Genomic DNA, 14,437 nt, shown 5'->3' with positions numbered 1-14,437 from the left:
CACACACACACACACACACACACACACACACACAAACACACACACACACACACACACACACACACACACACACTCAGCCGCATGCTCCACGACTTCGCCACCCGCGGCCCCATCGACCCGACAATAACGCGGCCGATAACATCAGCGTCATTAATCACCTCCCTCCAGACACCCGACGCCACGGGGATTGCCGTCTCCCCCCAGGGGTGAGCCTTCCGTCAGCGTGAGGGAGGCGACGGTGCGGCTATTAAAAGCCGTCTGGTTCCGTGAGCGGCGCACGGAGACGGAGGCCGGCCCGCAGGTGGGCGGGCGGACGCGTTCTCGGCCGCTGACAGCTGCTGCTACGCGGCTGTGAATTCGGCGCGCTCCTCTCTCTTCACGCCTCCTGCCTCCTCAGCTGCCGCACGTCCCGGACACACGGGCGCGTTGATGTGGCGAAAAGCTGATTCCTAATTACCATGTTCTTGGCTCAAGGGCAAAAACGGCACCTGCAGTTGTGAGACTCCCTATCTCCCCGCTCCACAGCACTGCCCATAACACAGAAATCCCTGCACACTCAAAACTTCCAACAGAATTAATTCCCAGGTGGTTTCGCTTTCGATTTTCGTAAGTTTATGCATTGGTTTTAAAATACGTGACTCGTTTGGGTAAACACTGATGAATCTTATTTGATGCATTTATTCAATTATTTTACAAAAAGCATAGATCGTCCGGTTTGACCCTTTTCCCCCCTTTCCAGTTTAATATAGAACTGCAGTCCACTTATGACCTATTCCAACAGTGATGTCACAGTGTATTATGCATGAACCCTGGTTCTTGCCTTCACCTGTCTGTTGCATAGAGAGAGTTTCATGTATTATTAATTCAGATTCAAGCTTTAGGATGTGTAACAGAACAGGAACGGTCAGCGTGTGTAAAATACTGGAGAAAATTCACTCGCCTATTGTAAAAGCTATATTTTGGGGTACAGAATCGGGAGACAGCTCTAGTCTGTTGCCAGCATACCTCAGAAACTTGCATCAGACTGAATGGTTTATGCCACAGGGGCGCTCTCTCTCAGTCTCTTGACGTTCCTCCGTACAGCATTCTCCATTCCTTTTCATTGTAACCTGGAAGTTTGGTGTGGTTTTAATATTTATTCACACTCTTGAGTTTGTCTTACCGATGTTGCGTAAGTGCCGACTTTCAGGTCCTTGAGTAGCTGGCCTTGCATTAGGAGCATCTGCTGAGCACATGGAGGTTACGTAAAAAGGGCTGATCTTTCGACTCTTTTTCATGGAAGCTCACACATGACTTAACCCCACAAACTCTGCTCAGCCATTGGCTGGATCCCGAACTGGCTGTGACAGGGGAGCACCACTTTTGGGAACCATGTGCCACCCCTCTGTCCCATGCTGGCAGCATCGTGCAGGCAAGCTGACGTCACAGGGGAGCGGGGGTCTGGAAGCCACACACACTGGAAAGCGTCCTAATAAAAAGAGGCTAAGCCCCCCTCTCACAACCTCTCTCGCTCCACCGCCCTCCTTTCGCTCCATAACCCCAGGGCTTCATCTTGCTTTTCTCACCCTATCTGTGACACTGGGTCCTCTTCCTCCCCTCTCCTCTCTCTCCTCTCTCCTCTCTCGCTCACTGCATCCCAAGCTGTCCCTGCCTCTGGACTTTACAATCACTGCATTCTTTTTTTTTTAAATAAAAAAAAAACCTCTCCACAGAACCTTCTCTGACCTCTTATTAAAACCCATCATTTCCATTGTGAAACTGCATCTGATGGGCGGCATTAGTCATTGGAAACTAGACAGAACCTTAGGTCACACTTTGTCACATTCTGCTAATAAATAAATGCTTCTGTGTATTTCTACTGTAATAGGCCCTTTCTTAAGGGTTGCATTTGGAGTAGATTTTAGAGGTCAGTAGAGGTCACTTTTAAGGTGGTCAGTGCTGACTGAGAAATGAGGTTGCCAGTTGGGACGGTGGTAGGGCTATAGTAATTCAGATACAGATGATATATGTAAGTACAAAATTTGCCTAGTTGTGCAGTACAGTTGCGTAACAAAATGTATGTCTGTAGTGGTAGCACAATAGTTAGAATGGCAGTAGTCAGTAGTCAGTCAGTCAGAATGTTATTACAATGTAATATACTTAATACTAAGTATTAGTAAGGATGTTCATTAATAAAAATGTTCACCACCTATACAACAACCTCCTATATATCGACAGCCCTGAGCCACTGAGAGAGAGCTGGCCACTATACTTATCACAAAAAATGTATACGCGTTCCAAGATGGATTGCCTATAAATATGATTAATTTCAAATTGCAGACAGAAATGTTCACAGCTAGCTCTCACAATGTATAGAGGCCTGCCTCACAGTTGCAACACCCATTTATCCCGATCCCATTAATCCCAACATGCATATAAAGACAGATACTTTAACACCCAAGGTTTTCTAACGGCACCTTGTTAACCTCACTCAATTACCTTGAACACATTCCAACGCTAATTGTGAAATTGACAACAAGCTCTTTGGTTGAGCCATCGTATTAAGGTTTGACTAATTAGTCATGAATTAATTCATTATTGAAACATTATATACATTTAGTGCAATGTGTGTTCTGAAAGTAGACATCACTCTCCACTTACAAATTACTTTAGGACAGTCAATGAGAAACAGGTCATCCAATGCTTTACATCCTTAACTGATGATCCGTGAGAATTTATAAGTCCTTTCTAAGGGGTGAGTAGTGTTTAGTACAGGCACCATAAAACAATTAATTTAAAAAGAAAATTCCCACCAGAAAGTAAACCATGAAAAAAAACTAAGCTGAATTAAAATGAACATGTCTCAAGCGCAGCTCCTTCCAGGTGAGTGAGTTGCACCTTCATGGTTACACCTTCAGACAACATTGCAGAACGTTCCCCTCATTTAGATAGTCCACAAAATGCATTATTCAAGATCCACGCCACAGCTCTGAAGACACTCGGTGTACACCGAAGACAGCAGCCACTGAACAGGGCTGTATGTTTTACATAACACACTTGTGCCACAGCCTGAGACCTGAGTTCACGGCTGACTGTGATAATGCATTCGCCACCTGCCTGAATCTTGAACGATGAAATATTCATTTCTATAGAATGAGCTGCAGTTAAACTCCGTACTTATAATGTCACCGTGTTTATTTCATGTATAGGAGGAGATCGGAGGGTTTTTTTTGTTGCTTGATCAGGAGTACAGTTTCCACTGCCTGCTGGAGGAGTGTGGGAGGGCCTGTCCGATGAGCAGATGAGTGCTTGTCCCTAACGTACCTTAAGCTTGCATGTCTGCCACCCGAGTCCCAGTTAGCCTGCAGTCACAGGTGCAGCGCTAGCTGTCTGTGGCGGGTCCTGGCAGGGAGAAAGGAGAGCCGGGGTGAGCCAAATTGGTTTTGCCAGCTAGCACTAGAACTTTGCAAACAAAAGACACAAGCTGCAAAAGCACAGGCGCATCACTGTGTGGCAAAACTCCCCTAAATATTCAGCAGCATGTGTCAATGCTGGTCGCCGTTAGTTAGACGATCTGTCTCTGTGTCATCGCCAGGGCAACAGGCGATGTGTGATTACGGGCGTGCACATTTGCAGCGGCGAGGCGAGGCCCTGGCGGTGGGAAGAACTGGACTCGTTACCGGAAGTTTGCCATTTCAAATCCTGGGTGAGATGCTTCTGTATACCCTTCAGCAAGGCACTTAACTTGGGCTGCCTCAGTAAACATGCGGCTGTATAAATGAATATTATATCCAGTGTAAGCCATGGAAGTTTCCCTGGACAAGGGGGTCTCCTGAGCAAACAAATAATAACAGAAACATGAAAATGTATCCACACCTCTTGAATGGTGTGTTACCACAAATGTTAGCATTAAAGCATGTGAATACTTTATGGATGTGATTTCCCCTTATTTCCTATTAAAGGATTTTCGAACATTGTTACAGATAACAAGATCTTCTATGCAATGTCTGGAGAGAGAATTGACAGACATTAGTTTAAAAACTTTGTTAATAAAGTTAAAGTTTTCTAATTTTAGATGTGAGAACAGTGGCTTCTTGAACAGTGGCTAATCCTGGTTTCATTTCCATATGACTTATTTACTTTTTCGAGAGGAACTAAGACTAATTTTAAGCTCTCATATGATCGCAATATTTACTTAAACTGGAGGAAAGAGCAAGCCTTCAGCAGGACTTGAAAAAAGCCTACCTGCAGCACCAGCAAATGCATATAAAAATAACTTAACAGCACTAGACACCTTAATGACTCTGCAGATTGCTGGACTGAACAGCATCAGAGGAATATGAATCAGATCACAGCATCAGATGAATATAAATCAGGAAAGAAGAATAGTTTAAATGTATGCCAACCTGCCATTTCACTCCATTCTTTGGCCAAATCATGCTGCCATGATTCACCAACAATCCTCATCAGAGAAATAGCTGAAGTCTGTTAACGACACACATTCACATTTGGTATCCATTTAAGGTATTCTTCTTCCCTAACTGGCATTTTTCCTGTCAGTTTAAGTCACTGATAACAAACTTGCCAAACAATAATGAAGTGACTGGTAAGCTTCTTTGGAGCCTGGATTCCAAAATGGCCACCTGTTAACTCCCACCGCAATGTCTGGTAGAACTGTCCAGCCTAAATTAGTGAACATCTTTAGCTGTTTACAAAGTGGCCTTTCCTTCACGCCACTTAGTGTCCTCTGAGAGCAGTAAAACCACGGCTAGGCCCACTTGTCATCCCTGTAATTCAGAACAACAGCCACGGAAGTAGAGGGCGAAAAAGAAACAATGATGTGAGTACACAAATCAAGGCTGAAAGAAAGAGACTGAAAGCCTAACAAATACAAGGGAGAGTAAGTACACATGAGAGAGAGAGACAAAGAGAGAGGAGGAGAGAAGATAAAGACACAGTGCGAATAGCTGCTGCACGATATTTGAAACTTCTCTCATGAATAGGAACCAATGACAGCTACGTTCATAGGTACACATAGCTCGCGCTGTGTTTTTCTTAATCCAGTATCATCACTATTTGGCACCCTTCACTGAATCTTGAGAGCTCTGTCGGTGAAATCTGCCTGCATTAGGATTTGATTTATGATGCTACAATGGAGAGAAGGAGAGAAGGAGAGGTGAAAATACATCCTCCGTGCGAGAGGGGAACGAGTGAACCGGGGCACGGGAAGATTCAAAACGAAAGAGAAAACAAAACAATAACGACGACAAAAAAAAAAAAAATACAAAGAAAGAAAATGAGTAATACCTTCGGAGAGGGGAAAATATGTGTCACAGAGGGGGGAAAAAGGATATTTAAAGGGGGGGGGGGTGATTATGTTGTACAAACAAAGTCAGGAATGCAGACGGAGAGACAGAGAGGGGTTGAGGGAAAGAGAGAAAGAGAGTGATCGAGAATACAAAGAATAGAACATGGAGAGAGCAGTTGAAATGATAAAATAATGATCAGAGCGCCTTCTATTCCACAGAGCTGTATTTATAGCATTGGACGCAAGCACTCAAATCAAGGATGAATTATACATTAAAAATAGTAGAAAAAAACAGTTAAAATACACTGTCAATCTCTCTCTCTCTTCTAGGATAGAGAGAGGAGGGTTAGGAAGGGAAAAGATGAAACGATAGAAGTTTTTTTCTGGCATGTTTTGATGTTGTGGAATCGTTAAAACTCAGCATGCTATAGATGATACATAGGAATCTGTGACAGATAGGCTTAGCATAGATGACATAACGATCTCTTTTTTCCTTTAATGCTGTTTTTCATTGGATTCCTTCCCCAGGCTACTTTAAAAGCATAAACTCTAATCAAAGTAATGGAACTAATATCACAGATGATGGTGCTGATTATTTCTGCACATGAGCTATTACTACATATAAAATATATCCGTAGCCTTACAAATTATTAAATTTGTCATGACAGAGTAAGCCTGAGGTATTTTCCTACAGCTAATAATGGCTACTGGTTTCACATGAATGTGTTGGCTTGTTTCATTCACAACGGCTACATTAGCTATATAGCTACTCTGGTAAATTATGTTCATTGTATCTTTGTAGCCAAGAAAATGGCATGAAGTTCATTATTCCTTCTGAGTCCTGCACAGCCAAGATGTAGAGCTTTTCAACAAGAATCATTCATTATGATAATACAGTATACTGAATGGCATATGCATCTTGCATGTCAACATCAATGATCAAGTTCTTTTTTTCTCTGGTGGAACTTTACAGCTTTGATATTATTTCATTTCAGTGTAATTGCTGGCTTTTCTCTTAACAATCCATATGAGTCTGGCAGAAGTTCAGGTAATTGCAACGTAAGATTGCATTGTAACAAAATCATTACTCCTTCATGCTGAATGTTAAATAGTGCCAATGCAGTTTTAAGGGTTAGCTTTATAAAGGAACTAATACAGGGAGTGCTCTCATGAATATCCCAGTCTGGTCAATCCATGAATGGCAAGGATTTCCGGTAGTTACACAGAATTAGAGACCACATTGAAGATACAGATCATTTCAAATGCATGAATACATTACATATCGTGTTGTAGCTCATATTATTTAACGTAATGCAATTGTGCTGGCAACTACAAATATAATTCATATGTATTTGCATTCCCCCAGATAAAAAAATCCTTTAGAAAGGAAATTAAGGCTAGAAAGGAAAATTAAAGCTAATTTTCAAAAAAAACAAAAAAAAACAAAGTTAACCACAGACATGTGGTTGGAAATATATTTGAGAATTGTCAAGGATATATAAATCTGCATTCACTTCAACAGTTCAACTGTTCTGGTAGTCTTCCATCAGGTAAGAATACAGAAGCGCAGCACAGAGCAGCCGTTAGATGGAAACTGCCAAGCAAGTTTCCTGCAGACAGGAAATGCTACGCCCCCCCCCCCACCCCCACCCCCCCTTGCTCTCCTGACCAGTGATGTCATTAGTAAATTAGCAGCACAAGCTTGATTGATACTGTAGTGAGGTGGTCAATACCACTGCATTCCTTCCAGCTAAACATACAACATCTGCCAAATCTCCTTCCCTCTCCTCCTACCTCTGTCTCCCTCACCCTTCCCTCCCTCCCTCAATCTCTCTTCCACTCTTTCTCTTCAATTCACTGCAATTCAGAATGCGTTCTTGGCATGAAATACAACAGCAAATGTAGCCAAAACATAGGAATTTGCAAGAGACCATAGCAAGCAGTAATAAAACATCCTTCTATCTGTCTCCATCTCCCTCTCTCTCACTTCTCTCTTCCTCTGTCCCTCCTCTTTCTTCCTCTCTTTTTCTCTGCGCTTCTCCTTCTTTATCTTCTCTTCTCATCTTTTTCTGCCTCCCTACTCTCTCTCTCTCTCACTCTCTCCGTCCTCTGCAGCTCTCTCGCTCTTTCTGATCTGCTTCATGTTAACCCTTTCCACACCTGTGCGCCTCTCAGAAGCTCATGGCTCACTCTTGGCTTTTGGATGAGAATCCTCCCAGGGAAACATACGGGCTCCACACTCCAGCGGGTCCAACAGAAGGAACAGACAGCTGAGGAAGCCTGCGCTGAGCCCAGGAGGGACCGCACAAGCGGACCGATCTGAGGACGATGTGGCCGACACACGTCGCGAGGGAAGTGGGGAGAGAGAGTGCCGTACAGGCAGGCGAGGGACTCAGAGCATTGCATCTGCAAACGTCGTCTGGTGCATCAAACATGGGAGAATTGCAGCCACTGTTTAGTTTTCCTGTATTGTTGCATTACCATATCGAGCGTGTCAAACGATGTGATGTTTTAAAATTAATCTTTATAACTGATCAGAAGCCTAACATCTCTATCAGTTCAATTTAGCTTCTTTATTGGTATTGGTATACACATACACACACACAAACATATATACATAGACAGTAATACATTGTCACATCTTTCCTCTCCTACAAAGATCAGATGCTGCTTTGGAGTGTCCACATTTTACGTATTTTAAGTAAAAATATACATTTTTTTCATATTTCAGAATATTTTTCACATATGGTAAGGAAATGTATCTCTACCTCAATCACTTGGAGCTGGCAATGTGAGCCTCTCTCTCTCTCTCTCTTCCTTGCTCTCTCTTTTGCTCTCTCTGCTCAGATAATAACTACAGAAGTATATTCCCCTTTTCACCATATAGTACTCCCATACAGTGTATTCCTCATTGCTTTTGTTTACTGGAAAGGCAATGAAGTGCTAATCAGTGGAAATTTTGTCTTTTGGGCTGTGGCAGGTAACTGCGTGTCTCACTGTGTTGAATTTTACACAGCCCAGAAATGTTCCAATATCTGTAAAACAGCGACAACAAAATGTTCCCATCACATTGCCAGTGTGTCTTGACCTCTTTGAGTGGACAGTGTGGACACAGCGTGTCCTCTCTGAGCAGCTGGGTCTGCCTCTGTTGGCACATCTCGCCAGGCCATTGACCTTTGCTCACCGAGCCTGTAATTTGCAGAGGCCTTCGCTACGTGTTTATCAGACACCGCGGTCAGATAGTCCACCGCGGTGCACTGTCTGCTTATGGCCCCTTTTGTGTATGTGCCTAAATTGTCTATGCGATTTTGTGCCATCTGAACAATTTTGAAACCACCTTTTTTTGGCAGCTTCTCTTCTTCTCTCTCTTTGTCTGTCTCTCTTTCTCTCCCTGGCACAAACACGGTTCGGTGTTATCACACCTCACGGTTCTCTCTCTGCACCGCTCTCTCTCCCATTACGGACGGAACGAGAGGACCGGCTGCAAAGAGAAAAGAGAAGGAGATCATACAGAGAAAGGATAAAGGAAGCAGGTGGTGCAGCAGGTAGGTCTGTGGCGCAAACACGACTCTAAACTCCACGTCTTTTCTCTCTCCTTCCCTTTCTTGCATCCTGTTTCAAACCATCCACGTGAGGCCTGACAGGACTGTCACTATAACTCAGTCCCTATAGCTGGGTCCTAACCTGGGTCCAGGACCTGTATAGCCAAGTCACCATACTAGAGCCCAAAGTACCTAGAATCCGACAGTAAAGCTCCCAGCCACTGTAACAGGGCCCCTGAAGCACAGCTCCTGCCACACTGCTCCAGGTGTGTCCCTTCACTCTACTGCAACCTCAGCTCTGCTCCCGCCCCCGGCCTGACCCTGACCCTAATGAGACGGGCGGACACCTGGAGGGAGGAGGAGAGGGAGCAGGTTGCGGCCAGACGGCTGGTGGACTCATGACCCGCTGGTGCAGCGGTGCGCATCGTTTCCTTGCTTAATGTCTGTGAGAACCCCCCCCCCCCCCCCCCCAGCCCACGACCACCGACACCCCCAACACCCCCAACACCCCCGTGTTGGACCACCGCACAAACACAGGATTTAACTTTGCGGCCTTCATTGCTGCGTTTGCTGTGTACATGCTCGGGGGTGTGTCCGTGGAGCATATGCGCCCACATAAAGAATGATATGATTATGCAGTTTGGAGTGTAATGAAAGCAACTGTGAGAGAGTTCAAGCACAAATGGAACTATAATAATAATAATAATAATAATAATAGTGATGATTGCTAGCATTATTGTAATAATTATGTGTCATTTAATTATTTTTACTAGTGGTAGTAGCAGTAGCAGTAGTAGTAGTCATATGCTGTTCAGGAGCCATTCAGGCAGATCAGTTTTCTCAAAGGTACAGCAGCAGTGAGCCTGATCCCTGGTTTTAAAAAACGTTTTTTATCTGTTGACGATTTCTGATAATAATAGCATCAAAGTATGTCAGAGGGAGGAGCAACAAGGAGTATAGTATGTCAGCTATTTGCATACACATTCCAAAATATATATTTTTGTAACGACTGCAGAAACTGTTCGGGGAAATTCAGCAATTTCTTACAAATTTGATGGGCAGATTTGTTATTTCTTCCTGGCTTCTTGAATTAGAGGTTATTATTTTTTGTTGTTTCTTGGTCTATTTTGTGAGGGCTCTGATCTGATTACTGAAAAGATAGGTCAGCTTACATAACCTCATGGCTTCCTTCACACGATACATCTCTCTCTCTCTCTCCTTCTCTTAGACATTCAGACCCAAACATGTCTTCTGGTTCCTAACACATCTCACAATTTTTTTTCCTTCTGCCTGTCTCTACCTCATCTCCCATCCCTCATTTAGAGCTTGTACTGCTACTTTAATTTGAAAAAAGAGAACCAGACTCTTCATACTCTATACTCTTTAATTAAATAAAAAGAACTAGTCTTTAGCAACAGAGTGACAAAATTAAAAGAATCATTCATCTTGCAGTGTCTCACTCCCAACTTTTCAAATAAAACACTCTTCCCCCCTCTCACTCTTTAGTCACACTTTCCCTCCATCTATGTCTCCTGGATTGTCTATCTGTCTGTTTCTTTCTCTTTTATCCTCCATCTGTCTTTCTCTATGATATGGGTCACAGCTATCACCGTGTACTCTTCCTGTAAGATGTAGTTGTGCGAAGTGGTTGACGTCGTTTCTCTCTCTCTCTGCTTTTGTCTGTTTCCCTTTCTCTATTCTCTGTGCATCAAACAAAAATTCAGCCTCTCTGTCTGCCGATCTTCAGAATTCAAATTCAAGGATATCATTTTATTGTGACCATCAAAAGTCCACTGTCGCCAGATCAATGCCACAAATTGGAAATGATTGGTGCAGCATCTTCAGCAATGACAACAATAATATAATCAATGTTATACAGACATATCTAAATATGTATTGACAATGAAAGAGAATAAAGTGCATCTAATGAAGTGATATGAAACATGAGACATACAGGATACAGTGCTGTCATAACTAGTGATGACAAAACAAAGGGATTAATAACATGTGTGCTTAAAATACACTTCATATATGAATAAGTAAATGAATGAATACTACATCAGTGTCATTTCTTCAGTCCCCCTCTTTCTGAGACATGTGAGACACATATTTGGTTTTCTACTGTTGTTTCTTTTTTCCTGCTAATTCGATTTTGTAGATGTAGTCATTTTTGTTTGTTTTATCTATATTTTCAAATTTATAGCTGTCTCTTTTTCTCTCAATTCAATTTTATTCAAGTTTCAAGTTGCTTTGTTGGCGTGGCATACATACATCAGAATGGGCAAAGCAGGGAACATTAAAACCTGTCATTGTCTCTCTCTCTCTCTGTGGGTGGTGGTGGTGTTGGTGGTGAGACACAGTGCCATGAGAAGGAGTCGGTTTATAAAACGGAATAGATTTATACTAATCTGCAGACTGTACTGTTGTGTTTTGTTGTTGTCCTTTGGTTGAAATGAGGAAAAGGAGCCCAGTTTTTTTTGTTGTGCCACACCACCTTTGGTCGGTTTCAGACTTCAAAATGGGGTTGAAGGATGACTTCAGACAGCTAACAGCTAGACGCGGGTACACTCGATGACCCAGTAACTGTGGAATAAATTCTACTGGCTGTCAGAAAGGAGTTCCAAGGACTCCTGGTGCACTGGCTATGTAACTAAGTGCATATGTGCATGATGTAACTGTTGCACTTAAAAACAACGATGATATGCATTGACTGGTAAACTGTTTAGGTTTGTACAAAACAGCAACTTGAATAGAGTTAATTGGAATAAGTGTGATAGCTGTATAGTCAGAGACTTGAGGGTAACACCACCCACAACTCTCTCAGCACAAGGGCAATGTAATAGGCAGGGTTTCCAAGCACTGAGGGGCTTCTTTGGAACCAATGAGTACATGAAGAAGAACTAGAACAGTGTTGAGGAAAATGTAAAGGGGGAAATGATGCTGTTGATGGAGCTGGCTGCAATCACAGTTGTCTTACAGGGGATATATATTGGTTGCAAACAATCTGACAGTCTCCATGCTTTGGCAGTGACTGTGTTTTCTCCTTCATGGTATCAACAGTCTGGGAGTTTGATACTGTGGTGTTTTCCAGGGTGATGATCAGGTCTTTGAATGGTGAAGACTTGGCTGGAGAATATGGAAGCTCGGTCTTGGTCAAATCGAGTCTAAGGTGATGGTTAGACTTCCACAATGACACTTCAGCTAGGCATGCTGAGATGCGTGATGAAACCACAAGCTGGCTGTCTTCAGACTTCATTGAGCTCAGAAACTGTTACATACTTCAAGCTCATTTCCCAGGGTTTCCTTTGCCCGCGCCATACTGACAACAGTTGGGAGATTGGGACTAGACCGCCATCTGCTTCTACTGGAAAATAGCGTTGTTCAGCGGTTTAGCTGTCCTCTGTTTCAAATGTTTGGGGATTGGTTGAAAGCATAAAGGTTATTGGGGGGGGGGAAAGGAGACCATATGTTGGAATACCTCTGTATTTTAACCTGACTTTTCCTCAGCAGTTTGCACCATATTTCATTGTTTTGTCCTCATTTCAAAAAGGAGGACTAACTAAAATTCATCATTTTATCTCTGGTGCGATGTGAAGAACTGAGCATGAACTCGCCAGAGAGCTCCGTGCACACTCCATTTGAGTGACGAGGCCATTCATAGACAGCTATAGAAATGCACTTCCCCTAGAAGTTGCAGCTTTTCTGTCACCGGTCTGTGAAGGACAGTAAGTGTCCAGAGGCATATCAGGTTCCATCTATTATGATAAATGCACCCCAGGTAGCTGATGATAGGATCAGTGTCCCTCTTTTACCAGGGAAGGGTTTGAAAGGTCTGTAGTTTAAAAAATATTCAGAAAAAGCAAATGTTTGGCAAATGTACTTTGTGTGTCAAAGTCCTGGCAACAGAAAAGTTGGCTAACCTAAATGATATGCACTGGAGGAATCAGCTAGTGGTTGAAGTGGATGTTCTGCCATCCTGGGGGTTTTTGTAAAGGTCCACTCCCTAAATGACTTTGTGACCTCTGGAGGAGGGTTCTTCATGCCATACTTGCATCAAAATGTACTGGTACCAAGTTTACTCCAAGTAGAGGAAAGAGCTGTGATTTTTGTGATATAGAGGAGGATATTTTTCACGTTTGGCGACTGCTCCAGATTATGGAATGTGACGGAAATGGTGGAAAAATGCCCAGATAAGTGCATTTCTCTCTTACTATTTTTGTTTGAAATCTTTCAAAAAAACATCTGTGAATGCTATATATACTTTATAGTAAATGTTTGAAAGGCCTACAGAGATGGAAAGGTAGTTGTGGATATTATTTTAGTTTAGAGGATGTTGATAATGGCCAGACAGACTGGAATGCATTTTACAAGATTACTAAAATGTGCCCAAATTCAAACTGAAATGGGCCACTAAGTATGTACTTTGACAAATTGATAAGAATGATAGCCTAGGATTTCATATAAAGGGGGGGTAGCGTTGTTCTTTCTGGATTTCTGGTTTGTGAAAATGTCATTCTTTTTGGTTGTTTTTGTGTGTTTTTGGAATCTCCAGCTGGCCGTTTCTTAAAATTAAATTTATGTTTTATTTTTATTTTTTATTTCTACTCTTCTCTGAAAAAAAAATGCTCTTTTTAACAAAGGTGAAAATATCCCTTATTCTGGTTCTAACTTTCTCTCTCTATTTCTCTGGCTCACGCTCTTTCTCTCTGACTCTCTCTTCCTATTTCTCTGACTCACTCTCTTCCTGATTCTCTCCTTATTTCTCTGACTCACTGTCTGTCTTTCTGTGTCTGCCTATTTCAATGCCTCTTTCTTTCTCTTATTCTCTGGGATTTGCCTTTGGGTTGGACTGGTATTAATGAATTAATGACAGAGGTGGACTAAGGGTGTGTCCTTTTAGGTTCTTCCTAATAAATTTGCTCTTTCCTTTTCTGTCTCTCAGTCTCTCCCTATTCCACCACTCTTCCTCTCTCCCTTGGCTTCTTCAGCCTTTCTGCATCCCTCCAACCTTCAGCCTTTCCGCTCTCCCTCTATCCCTTTCAGAGAAAACCAGAATGTGTTTGTGTGCATGTTGTGTGTACCATATTTTAATAGAACAGATAAAGAGAATAATGCTCTCTCCTAATATGCTCCAACTGCTGACAAAATTGCATTGTTCTAAATGAGACATTTTCTCCCGTACATTTATATTTCTTTCAGTCTTTCCCCTTGCTTTCGTTTTTACCCTCTGTTTCTTATTTCCATGATTTTTTTTTTCTTTGCAAGCAAGCCTTGTCAAGGGAACCCAAGACGGTTCTAATTAAGGCAGGCCTGCAGCTTCATTAGCCAGGAGTCCTGCTGAAGAGATTTACACTTCAAAGAACAGAGAGAGACTGAGAGAGAGAGAGAGAGAGAGAGAGAGAGAGACGTGGGAAAGGGAGGAGAGGGGGAGTGGAGAAGTGGAGAGAGTGAGAGGAGAGAGAGAAGGGGGGAGAGAGAGATGAGCAAGACGTGGGAAAGCGTAGAAAGGGAGTAGTGGAGTGGAGAGGGTGAAAGGAGAGAGCTGAATGAGATGTGGGAAAAAAAGGTAAAGGGGGGTAGAGAAGCAGGAAGAGTGAAAGGAGAGTGC

The 14,437-nt window shown here is 42.8% G+C and overlaps 1 protein-coding gene across 3 annotated transcripts in view; it reads right to left on the bottom strand.

Annotated features, from left to right (window-relative positions):
• elfn2a (extracellular leucine-rich repeat and fibronectin type III domain containing 2a) overlaps positions 1-14,437 on the bottom strand; it is a 102,608-nt gene that overhangs the window by 32,250 nt on the left and 55,921 nt on the right. For 2 of the 3 annotated variants that reach the window (XM_036544510.1, XM_036544486.1), the window contains exon 3: positions 3,304-3,381. The exons of the other annotated variant lie outside the window; for it this stretch is intronic. The gene's annotated coding sequence lies outside the window, so the exon portion shown is untranslated. The remainder of the gene's footprint in view (positions 1-3,303; positions 3,382-14,437) is intronic. 3 annotated transcript variants of the gene reach the window in all.

This window comes from Megalops cyprinoides, chromosome 1 (genome assembly GCF_013368585.1).
Source record: "Megalops cyprinoides isolate fMegCyp1 chromosome 1, fMegCyp1.pri, whole genome shotgun sequence".
Classification (NCBI taxonomy): domain Eukaryota; kingdom Metazoa; phylum Chordata; class Actinopteri; order Elopiformes; family Megalopidae; genus Megalops; species Megalops cyprinoides.
The sequence above is the reverse complement of the archived record's forward strand: the minus strand, read 5'-3'. Positions and strand labels throughout refer to the sequence as shown.